Source organism: Odontomachus brunneus, unplaced genomic scaffold, assembly GCF_010583005.1.
Source record: "Odontomachus brunneus isolate Ranch 3 - 2012 unplaced genomic scaffold, Obru_v1 Obru_scaffold_167, whole genome shotgun sequence".
Lineage (NCBI taxonomy): Eukaryota > Metazoa > Arthropoda > Insecta > Hymenoptera > Formicidae > Odontomachus > Odontomachus brunneus.
Window position 1 is genome coordinate 153506 of NW_022639617.1, and position 10995 is coordinate 164500.

Genomic DNA, 10995 nt, shown 5'->3' on the forward strand with positions numbered 1-10995 from the left:
CTCAACGTGCACCTTTCAGTCGCACTCCCTCGCCAAATGTAACACTCTGTCTTCGTCCTTCGTAATTCCCATCGCTATACCGACGGCTACTCGTTCACCCTTTGCAAAATCGCGGCCAATCTTTGATATTTCGGCGCTCGCCCGAGAATCCTCCGGCCGAGCGCGTAGAAAACAAGGTCCATTAATCAGCCGCGGCTGACGTTTCCCAGCACTTTTCACTTATTCCCGTTGCGATCTTATCGCGAATGCAAATCGCTACGGTAAATATGCAAGTGCGATGGGAAACGATAAGAGAATGTGTCTCGCGTATTGAACGTGAGTCGTGTAGGAGGGCCAAAAAATTCGCACGTAACGGAAGGAACTCGCGACGTGTTGACCCCGACAACGTGGCGCTTTATCCGCGACCTCGGGAACGAAGTCTCTCACGAGATATTCTTTATCGCAAGACTGGATCGCCGGGAAATCCGATGTTCGTCGAATAGCTCGGCGTCCAAAAGAAAAGCGGTCAGCCAGTTAATCAATCAATCAATCAAACAATTAACCAATCAATCGCCCGCCCCACAGCTATATCATCTACCTCTCCCCTGTCTTTGGCTCACGCACCATTGTGATCGTCGCGGACGGAAGTGTCCCTCTCGAGACATCCTGCTTGTCCTCGACGAGGACCCGCACTGGCGGTCGCTCCATCCCGGACCTGTTTGATCCTTCATGCATCACGACGCTCGCCGTCCTCGTTACTGAATTATCTCCCGATTTTGCCGCTTTTTCTGTCTTTCCATTTTTTTTTCTTTCTTTTCCTGCGGGATCGATAGGGGCCGGATCGAGAGAGGCAGGAAGAGGTAAATATGTGAGCGTGTGTGTACACATCGTGTGTGTTTTGCATGTATATATGCATGTGGGTGGATGTACGTGTGTATATGTGTGTGTGTGTGTGTGTGTTGCGACGTGGTGCTCCCGCGACAGTCGCTTTCTGGTGCCACGCCCAGATAGCGGTCTGGTGCACATACAATATTGCGCCGTGGAAAACGTCAGCTGCTGGACGCAACGTTCGCGGTTATGGCGGCTGATCGACGCGTTTAATGCAACTTCGCCCGGCTAATGAGTCCCCGGCGTTTAGTTCCGCGCTCGGTACTCGCGAACGCGTTCCTTGCACGAAATCACGCAATCGTCTCCGCCTGAACGACTGCGAGATCTCCCTTGCGCGCACCTCGTGTCGTGAGATATCGCAATTCTCAACGGAAATGAAAAAGCGGATCTTAATATCAAAATTGCAAAATAAAAAAAGATTAGAAAAATCGCGGAACGTTGAGAAGAAGTGTCTAAGTGGTGCTCGCAACTATAATCGTACAAAAAAGTAGCTACTGTAAATTATAGCAAAGAAAACTATTTTTCTTTATTAAATCTTAGTCAATTTTTTATTAAATAACGTCGATGATAATAATCTTATGTACGTATTACTGCCACTTGTGTTAGGACGACCAAAGAATATGGTTGCGGCCAAAAATAACTATTACTTTAGTCAGATTAATTTTTATTATTTTTAACCCCAATTATATATTTTTTAGCGAAATGGTGATAATAATAGTCATATAAGGTCATTATCTCCGCTACCATTTCAATATAACTCAATTAAAAAAACATGATTTTCTTCGCTATAATTTGTAATAATTATTTTTCTCTGTGCGCTTTATAGTTACATATATCAAACAGTTCTCTCGCAGTATACGTTCTGCAAAACAAAGTGCTGAGAACTCCTTGAATTAATTATTTCTCATCGCGTGAACGCGTATCTCCTGCTCGATTGTAATCTCTATAGTGTAGTCTCCACGCATTCTCTACTACTTTGTGATCTTGTGTATCTTGTGTATCTCTATAACTTCATCGTGTATCCGTGCGAAGTTTCATCGCGCGTTCATGAGATGGAGGATGCGTAATTAGCAAGCGTCTGGACGATTTTCCACAGAGCGCGAACGCGGAAATGAAGCGGCGGGAGCACCGGGGACCTCTCAGGAGGACGTGAAAGGGTCGGATGGACAACCTAAGTGGTGCCGGAGGCCGCCTCCTCGCTCGAGGAGGTGCCCCGGCACGAGGACGAGAAAGTATACAGACGTAAAGATCGGCGACCGATCCGGCGTGCGATCAAATGAGCGCACGCGGATCGCTAGTAATTAGTCAATAATCATAACGACGGCAATCATAACAACAATAATAACAAGATAATAATAACGATAATGATAAAGTCGTGTGAATCACAGAAACAACGAAAGTAAAGAAACAAATGAACATACCGGTTAACGATGAAAATCAGTGGTTGGAGGATGCCGATATCTGGGCGCAGAACGGAACGACGGTGGGTTTTTTTTTTTTATTAACTTTTATTTCTCTATTCTCTATAGACTCTCTCCGATACTCGTCTGCCCGTTCGTTACGTACTTTCTTTTTTCTCTTTTTTTTATCGCACGAGATTTTCCGATCTTTACGGCGGCGGCGCGTGTATATCTCTCTCTTTCTCTCTTTCTCTATCTCTCTCTCTCGATCTCTCTTTCTCTCTCGTTTCTCTCTCGTTTCTCGTTCCCGTGTCCTTAGAACCAGTTTCCCAGCATTCTGCTCGCGCGCGGCGTATTTTTTCAAGAGGCGATCACGAACATCCGAGGTGACGCGAGCAACGAGGAAGCCGGCTTCCGATTCCGTCGTACGAGAGTCCCGGCATCGAGTTTCACGGCACGTACACTAATCCCTCATCGCTCCACGGTCCTCACGGTTTGTACGAGGATTCGCAGGGTCCCAGACAGACCATACGCGATGCACTTTCGGATTAATGCGCGCGTATATCTCGCAACGGAAGATAAACAAATCTCGCGCGCGGCGAACACGCCCAGTAGTCTCTCTCTCTCTCTCTCTCTCTCACTCCCACCCCCGACACAGGACCCTCTCCTATCTGTCTCTCTTTCTCGCTCGCCCGCTCGATCACGCTCTCCCTCCCTTTCTTTCTCTCTTTCTCTGTCTCTTTTGCCGGATGCCTCTTCTGCCGATTAAAGGATCTTCCAGCTGACGATCTCTCGTTCCTCGCGCTCTCTCTCTCTCTCTCTCTCTCTCTCTCTCTCTCTCTCTCTCTCTCTCTCTTTCTCGTTAACGCGCGCTTAACTCTCTCGCGGTTTCTCTCGCTGCCGCGGTACAACGTGAGAAAATCGCGCACCGTCTTCCGCGTTGATCCGTTCGCGAGTCCTCGAGTGATCGACGCGACGCGACTGTCGGAAGGGATCGTGCGACGGGGCGATCGTGAAGTAGCTTCTCGCGGGGTGACGGGGTCGATGGAGAACGGGACAGGGGCACGAACAAAATCATAAGACAGGGAAGAACGCGGCAGTCGCTCCTCTGCTCTGTATCTTCGACCGATTTCACCCCGGCCAACTGATCTCTCGGCGCAGGCGACGTTCCCGTGAGAACTCGTCTCTTTCGTTTCTCTCTTGGCGCGATTTTGCTCCGCTGGCGATGGCGGTGTGACGACGGCGACGACGACGACGACGACGACAACGACGACAGCGGCGACGGCGACGACGGCGGCGTCACTCGATCGACACGTGGATGGGACAAAGCAGTGGGACAACCGAATGTTACAGAACGACGACGGCGACGACGGCGGCGACTTGTACGACGACGACGACGACGACGGCGACGACAACGAACGATACCGAACCGAATGTAGTCTTTCGTTTCTTGCCGAATTGAAGGGTTAGAAATCAGGAGATATGCAAGCAAATAGTAAGAATGTTGCGGGTATAACGGTGTCTACAACGCAATGCCTTTATGTGGTGCGGTAACTAAACTGACAGGGCCGAGCCTTGACGCCGATGGCTGCACCCTCCAGGCATTCGCCGACGCGCACCCCCACCGTCTTCGCGACCTCCGTCGGGGGTGGGAGGCGAAGAATCGCGAGAAAGCTCGGAAAGCCGACGGAACTCGGCGATGCCGATGTACGCAGACGCCGTTCACGGAGCACGGCGTTGGTTTTACGGGCTGCAGAGGAGAACGAGAGCGGGAGAGGTCGTGGGATGCGAAAGCGGAAGAGATCCGCGAGGGTGGCGGCGGCGGCGGCGGAGGAGAAGAATCGCCGTCGAGATAGGAGGTCGCGCAAGCGTGATCGTGGCTTGCACCCTCCGCGAATCGCTTGGGGGTTGGCTGCCTGGTTGCTTGGCTGGCTGGCTGGCTGGCTGGTTGGTCGGTCGGTCGGTCGGTGGTCCTGTGCGTTGCTCCGATGCACATATTTCCAAACACCGAGCGCACATCGCGGCGCAGCCATGAGGCATTTTTTTTCCAGTCATTATGCAAGCGCGGGAGACGTGGCCGTGGTGATAAATGACACCGGCGGGGATTATTGATTGGGACGATCCCGCCGGGTTAACGGGGAACCTCCTCTCGCCCCGGTCATCGCACAAATTACTGCGGTTCGCGCGGGAAGCAATAAACGTTCCCGTTTCGACACCGACGGATTTCGCTTCGGGAGACAAAAGAGAAAGAGAGAAAGAGAGAAAAAGAGACGGAGAAGGAAGAGACTGTACAGAATCGCGGCACGGCCGCGGATCGATACAGACCTGGTGACATTTTATAAAATTAGGGAACTCAATAATAGCCCGTGGGTCCTCGCAGAGGCTGATTCCTCGATTCCTCGGTAATGCCGCGCCGCGAATTAATGTTTCACGTAATTGATATATCTCACCAGACGGCCACGTCCGGGCTGCCAAAGCAGAAGCACGACGAATATGGACGATCTATAATTATAAATAATCCGAGCAACGCGGCCGCGGTTATTTACGGACCGATCGATATTTACGGGGAGAGAGAAGGGGGAGGAGGAAAAAGAAAATACGCGCGCGACGCACGGTGGAAGATTTTAAGATATTCTCCTGACCAATATTCTAAATCGTGTTTCAAATTAAAACAAAGTAGTCTGTCGGTTGTATGTCAGGTTCTGACACAAAATTCTATGACATCATTAAGTACATTCGTCATTGTTACTACTCGCGGAAACTTGATATGTACGAATCAGAAGAAATCAAAAACTCCTTCATAACATTTTCTGCATTTTCGTTGCACAAACCTTCCTTGTATTAACCCTCTACTGCCCAGATTAATTTCTTATGTTCAAAATATTTTTTATGTACGCCAAAAGATGTTTGAAACTAAACTGTACTCAACACACACATATAAGGTTCTACCTTTCTAATTTTTTACAGAAAGCGTTACAGAACACTACTTCGTCAAAATCTACCACGTTCTTAGTTGAAGTATCGTTGAGGAATACTGTAGGTTGGTTGTTAATACTGGTTGCTTGGCAACCGATATATCAGGTGGAGATCAATAAATTAGGTAGAGATACAATCAATATATTGGATCGCTCAGCATTGCGCATACGAAATTCGAATTTTGGAGAGCCAAGTTTCGCTTAGATTCTCACACTGTACGATGTTAGGATCCCGTCGCTTTTATGGGCAGACGATATTTCGCTTGTCTTCTCCGACATCCGACGCGAAAGGAGAGAGAGGAGCGAGGCCGAGACGACGGGCCGGAGAATGACCGAGGGAGAAGGCAAAGGGGGTTCACCAAGGGGATAGTGAAATTTTGCAGGCGCAGGCGCTGGTAGCCGCGAGAGCGGCTGATTTGGAAAGATGAGAGGAGACGCAGAAAAAATGCGGAGAAAAATGCAAGGGGGTAGAAACGAGGGGCACGTCGGCCGAGGGGTCGCTAAGACAATGGTTGCCAACTTCCAAACACCGTAGCCGTCGGCGGTACGGCGGGATTAAAAAGGGGGATAAAAAAGGGGCGCGCACCCGAGGCAGGGGTGAAGCGAACAAACCCCTGGAGTGCGTTCGGCTCTCGAGGCTCTCCGACCGAACTTTTTCCTTCTGTTTTCTTTTCCCCAAACGCGAACCGGTTCCCATCGGACGGCCGAACATCCCGCTTCATCGTGTCGCGCCCTGACCGGCGATCTTCGCAGAAAGGCGGCATGATTAATGTCGCGGACACACATGAACTTTTCCCAACAACTGTACATCGCCTGGATTAACGAGGGGGTGCAAGAGAAAAGGGGTAGAGAGGCAGACGGACGGACGGATGGATGGACGGACGGGGGGCGGTGAGGGTGCCGTTGCAAATACGCACGCGCCAAATACAGAATGCAAAGTGGAGAAGGGGTTGACAGCGAGAGGAGAAAGAGAGAAAAGTGGTGATGAGGAGGAAAGGGGGTGCGAGTGAGCGAGCGAGCGAGCGAGAGAGAGAGAGAGAGAGAGATAGAGGGGGTGGGAAGAGGAGAAGATAGCGAGAGAGAGGGTTGGTGAAGGACCGAGCGGCGCAAGCGCTGCGAGAGGGTGGAAAAGCTCGCCGGGAGTGCCCGTTCCCCAGGCAAATGGCTTTTCGGTAACGCGAACGTGGCCAAATTTCATCATGCGACGCGTCTCGTATTCCCTTTGACGAGAGATGAGACTGCATCCCCCAGAATCTCATTGCGCGCTCGCGGCAACGGTAGTAATCAATTTCGCACGGCGAGTATTCTCGTCGTTCTCGGATACTCATTTTGCATGCTCATCATTAACGCATGATCAACGCAGTTGATTGCCACTGTGCGCCGTCTCAGAGTCATGCGGAAATTTCCCAAGATTCTCCCGGACGCAGCACAGATTAGAGTGTCCAAATTTTCCCCAAAATATTGCACTGAGAAAAAACGTTTAGTACTTATAACTATGGAGCCAAAAATAATTATAACAGGTTCTAGTTAGGTAGACTATTTTTTTCAGTGTGGTTATTCCACTACGATACCAATTGAGAATCTCATTCTTGTCCCAAGCATAGGTTTCCTGCCGGGGGCATCGATCATGAATCTTTTTGCGTGAACTCAATTTTACTCATCAGTCATGTAAATTATTTTTTCGAGTGAATAATTTTGCAGTACTTGGAGACGATCGTGAATTTCTTCCTCCTATGTAAACTTGTGAAAGGTGAACATTCTCATATATTTTAAAAGATTAGATTTCTCACTTTTACGAGCTTACGCTAGAAAAAAGGATTTATGTAATTAGCCCTTAGAATCGAAACATAAATACTGCCGAGGTAAAACAAAAAGTCACGATGATGTCAAAATGATGAGAAAATGATTAAAAAATTCACTTTTCAATCACGATTCGATCATTTTATCGTATTCGTATCGGTTTCTATTCGCGCTTTTTTTAGTCGGTATATTATTATGATATCGTCGTATTATGATATTAGTCATAATGTCGGTATATTATTATGATATCAAACAAGGAATCTTATTCTTACATACCAATTATTATGTCTTAGAATAAAATGTTACAAAATAAAATATTCTCAAAACATTTTGAGCGTACTTGACTGAATAATGGAATTATTTGGCAAATTCATGTTTTATTCAATTCTAACTTAAAATGAAGACTACAAAAATTATTGGCGGAACTTCGGGTTTCCTCGCTCAGAATCGCATATTTGGAACATTACACTTCTAATCAGAACCCAGAATTATTTAGGGAAATCTTGGATCCCAAGAAATTTTCTGCGCGGCTCCCAGTACGTTTGGCTGCGTCGCACTTCGCGAACGACTATCCGAGTAAAATGTATCGCAGTTGCGCGCGATATGGTCCTGTAATTCCCCCTGTTCCATTCCGTTTGTATCAGCAGCTATTTTACATTCTCTCTGATACAGGGCGATACAGCGGGCGTGTAAAATTTGCACGAACGCGCCGCGTATGAGAAGAGTCCGTCGCGGAAGGAGAATTATCTCGCAACTGCGATCTCATCTATGATCGGAGGCCATGGACAATGAGTTGGCACTAAAATACAACGTCTATCGATCGTTACTTCCTGCTCCTTCGTTCCTGTCTCTTTTTTTCTCTTTTTTATCAACACACGTGCGTGGGTCTGTTTGTCTGTCGGGACGATCGCGACGTGGGGTTAACGAGTGGCGCGTGTAACGAACGATTCCTTAATGAGTCACGTCGTAGATGTGAGCGAGGATCGATAGACATCGGACGCGATGATAAATAATTGGACTGGTTCGTGCCGCCTTGTACATTTCGGTATTGCGAGATATACAAGAGATAGGCGAGCGTCGGAGCAGAGAAGTCGTGGCGGCGGACAAAGGGAGAGGGTCACGGGGAAAGGGGAGAGAGAGAGAGAGAGAGAGAGACCAGGGGTGTAATCTAATGGTAAATAGCACGTATGCATATAAGGGTCAGTCGAAGTGCGTCAGTGGCGTAGGAGAATGAATTGCGCGACGATACCGCTAATCATGCGCCCTGGACGCGCAATTTCGCATGCGGTTTCGCAATCGTTGCGGTATACACCACACAATACATATTACACGAAATATGGTGTTTCCAAGGAGCGGATCTTATGGACTGTATTGCAATACACGCGTTGCCTTTTGAGTATCCTCAGAATATTTCGAACATATGGACAACGGTGTGACGTGGGAAGTAAAACGACGATATTCCTGTGCGGTTATAGCCATATAACGACATATTTTCTTACGCCCGTGGCATAAAATAACTCTCCTCTCGACCAAGTCTTGACATGTTTACGAACAGCGGCTGAGAATAATCAACGTATCGATCGCGCGAGCACAGCAAAGAAGCTCCCTCCCTCTCTTTCCCGCCGCTTGTGCCGCGAGCGCTTTATTTACGTCTGCTTTGCAATTATAATCATCTCGAGAAACGGTCCGCGACACGACGTGTGCGTCGCCGCGAGTTCGCGATCGCGAGGAACGGGCGTAGTCGAAAAATAGCGCTCGAGCGAGATCCGGGTGGCGGTGCACTTCCTCGTGAGACTCGCCGATCGCCGGCGATCGATCGAACGGCAGGGTCGCGCCCACCCCCGGCCGCGGCCACCACCGCCGCCGCCGCCGTCGTCGCCGCCGCGTCTCAATCGCCAAAGGAGTCTAGACACCTTCCCGAGAAGGTCGCATAAATTCCGGGAGGACGGCGCGACGGATAATTTACGGGCTCGCTCGCGTCCTCTTTGTGCTTCCGAGTGTCCTGGGAGAAACGGCGCGCCCATTTCATCTCTCTACCAACCAACCGGCGGTTCCTCCTTCCTACGCCACTGGGAGGGTAGATCGAGGGGTGCCAGCGTCGGACGGGGCCGCCGGCCGACGGTGGAGGCAGAGAGGGGGGAGAGAGACAAGGGGGGGGTCTTTCGGATATCGATCTCCCTCGTTCTCTCCCAGTCATTCACTCTCTCTCCGTGCAGTTCCACATCCCTCCCGCCGCCCTGTTTCGCGCACCCCGTAGCCTCGGAGCGAGTGGAAGGGGCGCACGATGTGAGGGGGCGCCGAAGGGGGCTTTACCCGGAGGTCCCAGCCAAAGCCCGGGGGAGGAGGACGTTCACCAGGGAACGCGCCATCACCAACCACCACCACCACCAGCACCATCGCCGCCATCACCATCACCACCACTAACCGACATCCAGAAAAGTGTTCTCCGAGAAATTGGTTTACCGGATCTTGCAGTCTCGTATTCGCGCGAAATTGCTCCGCCACCTCCGTCGCTTGCCTCCCCTTTCCCCTTCTTATTTCCTACGTCCTTGCATTGCATCTAATTTGCACGCTTTACCTTCGAAAATTCGTTATGAAACGTCGGAGCCTCCTTCGCGGTTGTCCGTGTTCGTGAAGGAAAGGAGATTGAAATAAGGTAAGAGGAGATTATAAAAGAGAGAGAAAAAGAAAAAGGAAGAGAGAGAGAGAAAGAGAAAGGGAGTGATTTCGTTCGTAGATCGACGAGCGTTTCGCGGCGGGTTTTGAGAGATTAACAATTTACGTGCGAATAGATCTCACGTGATCGTATCTGGCTGAACGCCACATGTCTCGCAAATCGCGCGCCCCGCAAAAAAAAGTCGCACGTGAACCTTCCTCTCGCGAACGCGCCGACATCGACTGATCTCGCCGACGTTTCACGCGGTAGGCGCTAATTGTGTGAGATACCTCGCTGTCATTAGTGATCATTCTGCTGCGAGCGGGGACCCGCGAATACTCATTTCCACCCCCGACAAAATGATCCGATACAATCCTCCGCGCTCACCCTCAAACTTATACAAAGTGCCCGCGATAAATTATCATTACTCGCGCGATCATTCCACGGTCTCTGTTAAAACTCGAGGGCCCGGTAATCCCCGACTGAACAGTGACGCCATACGTCTCAATCTACTTTATTACGCTGAGCCGAAATTTGTCGCGCCAAGCGAGCGAGCGAGCGAGCGTTCTCATCCTCGTTCGCCAAATTATTCGCGGAAATACCCCGTCGCCGCAGTGCCAACGAGAGCGCCATTATTCTCCACCCTCGCGTCTAACCACCCCTTCCACGCGTTTCCCATCCCATATCATCATCTCCCGCTGGAACCGGGAGCCCGCTCACCGATAGGTGTGCTCGCACACCTTACACCAGTGTTGCTGCACACGCGTCGAACGGGCTGTGCATAAATGCCCGGGCATGAGAGGCTGCACGCGTGCCGAGCTGAAGCACGAAGGTGGAGAGCTCCGCCGGTGTGCCTTTGTGGCGATCGAATTTCATGCGCGCGAATTACGTGTCCACCCATCCACCCATCCAGCCCCTGGCTCGCTGTCCAAACTCACCCCCGTCCGGGGGTGTTACAAGCTCGACCGGCCGTGAGAGAGAACGGACGATCCATAAAGCTACGTGAGATCGGAAGTAACAAGGACTGGCTTGTAATTAGTGTCTGATCCGATCGCCGCGTAAAATCGTTCTAATCTTCATCAGCGTTAAGCAGCGCCACGATCGATCTCGCGAGGGCTACGCCGTCGAGGAGACGCGGAAGAGCGATCGTCCCTGATGCCGTGAATCTACCGCCGTCACTGGAGTGGGTGCAACGACTGTTTTTGCAACGGTGGCTTAACAAAACAATAACACAGTCGAAAAGATCGCCTCTGTAAATGTGCGAATCCGTTATGTTATCAATCCGCTTGCGACAACA

At 50.2% G+C, this 10995-nt stretch overlaps 1 protein-coding gene across 4 annotated transcripts in view; it reads right to left on the reverse strand.

The window, feature by feature from the left end:
- Positions 1–10995, reverse strand: part of LOC116851191 (ELAV-like protein 3) — a 66223-nt gene that overhangs the window by 34258 nt on the left and 20970 nt on the right. The window contains exons 1-2 of one of the 4 annotated variants that reach the window (XM_032830368.1): positions 2289–3977; positions 604–797 (exon numbers count right to left, since the gene is read on the reverse strand). The exons of 2 other annotated variants lie outside the window; for them this stretch is intronic. The gene's annotated coding sequence lies outside the window, so the exon portion shown is untranslated. Of the gene's footprint in view, positions 1–603; positions 798–2288; positions 3978–10995 lie in introns of those variants that run through there. One more of the 4 variants, XM_032830367.1, reaches the window with a different exon arrangement.